At 46.9% G+C, this 3,475-nt stretch overlaps 1 protein-coding gene across 1 annotated transcript in view; it reads right to left on the bottom strand.

The window, feature by feature from the left end:
* Positions 1-1,755: 1,755 nt before the first annotated feature.
* The window catches only part of LOC109378577 (HLA class II histocompatibility antigen, DM beta chain), a 6,623-nt gene continuing 4,903 nt past the window's right edge, over positions 1,756-3,475 (bottom strand). The window contains exon 7 of the mRNA XM_019634904.1: positions 1,756-2,753. The gene's annotated coding sequence lies outside the window, so the exon portion shown is untranslated. The remainder of the gene's footprint in view (positions 2,754-3,475) is intronic.

Below are 3,475 nucleotides of genomic sequence, written 5' to 3'. Positions count from 1 at the left end.
TCCTCCTGCTTTCCTCCTTGCCCCAAGAGCAGAAGGGGGAGGAGACTGAGGTCAGGGTTTTTGTACCCTTGGTTCCCTCCCTGTAAGTCCACCTTGGGCAGGCTGTGTCCCTTGACTGAAGGGCACCGCGCTGGCAAGGTGACGTCTCCGTAGTACTTACTCTCCTCTTGCATCTGATAACAGCTCCAGTCCCTTGCCTCTTCAGATCTTGAGGTAGTGACAGCTCAGCTGCTACTAGCTCCAGGTCACTGTACTACCCTTCACCCACTTCTCTGTAAATACTTCTTTGCAAATAGACTCTCCTTGAACGATCCTATTCTGAGTGTGCCATCTGTTTTCTGCTGCATCCCTGATGCAATGGAAGCCACTTATTTCTTCATTCCCTGCCCCACACCAGCCTGGCCAGGGGCTCTTGGAAGCCTCACATACAATGGAACAGAGAGAGAGGAAGGGTCGGGAGAGCCATTGAGCTCCCTGTCTGGGAGCAACCTCTGTGGTTTTGGGCCTCTCCACTTCCTGCAGCCCCTGAGGACTGGTTCAGGCAAAGGGTGGCAGGAAGCACCAAGGAAGAGTCCCCCATACCCTGCAGTTTGAGGGCTCTCGGGAATGGCAGACATTCCACCCAAAGCCAAGGTAAGGGTGGCATTAGACCCCACCCTCATTTATCATCTGATTTCCCCAATTTTACTTTGGAAACAATTACTTGAGAAGGTGGTCTAAATATAATTTTCCTAAGTAGACATTGATATTAAATACCAACCCTTGTCTGTTCCTTTCACATGGCTGTGTGCATGGGCAAGAAAACAGAGAGAGCCTGGAAGACAGAAGCGTGCTCTCCTCAGGAAACAACACTCAGCATGTACACGCCCGCTGCGTGTTTGGGCTTTATTCCCATTGTCTTTAATGGTCAAAAGAAGAACCTCAAACTTGAAGTCAACACATTTCTATAAAGTGCTGGTACCTGCACCAAGGGTTAAAGGGACTCCCTCACTGTGCGTGCCCTTATGGACACAAAGCCAGCTCTCTGTGGGTGGAGAGATGGATTAGGTGGCCTTTAAAGTCAGTTCCAGCTTCAAGTTCAGTTTTTGAAACAAATGACATTGAAGGGAGAGAACCATTCGTTCACACACACACACACACACACGCACGCACGCGCACACACACACACACACACACACATGGCATTTCATTATGTTTAATATTCTCCTCTCCTCACACAGTCCTGGAGCCAGCCCACTATCACCCTTCTCCTTCCTTCCAAGAACCACTCGCTCTCATGTAATGACAGGTACATCCTCCCTTTTCTCCCTTTTGTAATCTGGCTTCCTGGATCCCAGGAGACCTACATGGCACTTTTTCCTGCTCCCCATCTGGATGGGAAAAACCTTCCCTATAAAACAAAAACCTACAAGGTGAGGGAAGAGAAAAGCCTGCATGGGAATCTCCAGAGGGAAACTGGAAACTGTGCAATTAGCTGACTCCTTCCTTCCTCCGGGGCTCCTGTCACTTTGAGTCCCACTGCTGTGACCAGACCCAGACCCTTCGGCTGGGCAGCTTCTTCTTCACAACTGGCCAGTCACGGACAAGACCCAAAGCCCCACCCCCAGACTAGACTAGCATTTCAAATGGAATTTGCTTTCTCAAACAAATAAACAAACAAACCAAAAACCAAAAAAACAACAGTGAATGCAAAAATGAAAATGAAACATGACAAGGCTTCAGACAGGAAGTTATGAAAGAAAACACACAGTCAAGCAGAGGTGGAAAGTTATTTATATGATGCACAAGCTAATTAAATGGTATACAAAAATTTTATAAACATGAAACATAAAACTGATAAAATGTATACAGATTAATTTCTCAGCCTACATTTACTGATTAGCACAACATACAGCACTCTTTCTCTTCCTCCCTTTTTTGGCCTTGCTCAGAGAATAACTATTTTGAATTCATGAGCACTTTCCCCTCTCACTGACTTCTTCAGTAAACTCCTTCCAGAGGAGATGCCCTGATCACAAGGATCCTTCTGGTGAAACCATGGATGTGGAGATCAATTCACTTATGGGGCAAACACTGAGCACCTACTTTGGACATCAAGTCGTATGAACTGCGCTACCCCCACTCTTATCCAGGCCCCCATCAGCATAGAATCTGTCCAAGGATGAAGCATTCTAGCTCCCATGACCACCCCTCTCACAACCATGGATAGCATCACACAGGAAGATTCCACAGTGTTCTGCGCCCTCCCCCCAGCTCATCAGATTCCGATCGTATGTGTTCCTGCATAGATACCCCCACACAAATATGTCTCCTAACCCTTGTCCTCCCTCCACAATTCTTGTTAGGCTAAGCTCCCCCAGTACTTGTCTACATTCCTGGTTTCTTTTCTTTGCCTGAAGTCCAGTATCCAACTCTAATTCCAAAAACAGTTCCACAGCCCAGCTTTCTGTGTCCAGCAGGTGTCGCCTTTCACTGGAAACAAACAGCACCTCGCTTTTACAGTTTGAAATCTAGACCCCAACAGTGAATGCCCCTTGGGTTTTGGGTAGAAGGACTGGAAGATGGCTGTGAATAGTGGTGTGTTCTCCAGCACGAGGGTCCTCAAAATAAAGCAGTCCAGTCGCTTCCAGTCAGGTAGACAAACATCCCATAAAGAATTTGTCCTTTGACCTTAGACAAGTTATTTAACCTCTCTGAACCTCACTTTCTTCGTCTGTGACATGGAGGGAGACAATCTTTTTCGTATGGGGTTACTGTGAAATACAAACATAAAGCTCTTAGCCCAGTGCCTGGGGCATGATACGCACTCAAACTACATTCCCTTCCCCACTCGGGAATGGAAGAAATAACCACTGGGAACTCAGGCTTGAAGGTAAGCTCTGCCCCCTGACTCCTGACTACCTGAGCATCTGTGTCAGGACTGGGATGAGGATCAAATAAAGCCATGCATGTAAAGCACCTGGCACAATGTCTGGCCCCAAAAGCTGAGTAACTGACCACAAACAGCTCATGTCACTATTGTGGGCTCACTGTGTGCCCCGCAATGTTCTCAGCCATTTACAAGTATGAGCTCATTGAATCTTCATAAGACCCCTTATGAGGTAAGTAAAACAAATTGTTAATCCCTTCCTCTACCTTACTCTGTTGCTCCATCCCACCACAGTTTAATTTCTTCTTTTGAATTATAAAAAAAAAACACCCAACAATAAATAAACAAACAAAAAAACGCCTCAATTTCTGTCATGTCTAGATGGGAAAATGGGAGGAGGCACTGATTCCTCCACTCGAGTAGGAGAGAATCAACCCCAGCCCCTAACTCTTCCCATAGGACCTCCCTAGCGCCTCAGGAAAACGCATGGAAAAGCAATACTTCCACCAGTTTATTCCTCAGAGATGATCACCAGCGACGCACTGCCCTCTGTGGCACGCAGGTCCCCCAGAAGAGCACTTAACTTCCCTCCCCAGATTATGTTCA

This window comes from Hipposideros armiger, unplaced genomic scaffold (assembly GCF_001890085.2).
Source record: "Hipposideros armiger isolate ML-2016 unplaced genomic scaffold, ASM189008v1 scaffold_2184, whole genome shotgun sequence".
NCBI lineage: Eukaryota > Metazoa > Chordata > Mammalia > Chiroptera > Hipposideridae > Hipposideros > Hipposideros armiger.
This window is presented reverse-complemented; position numbering and strand designations above follow the sequence as displayed.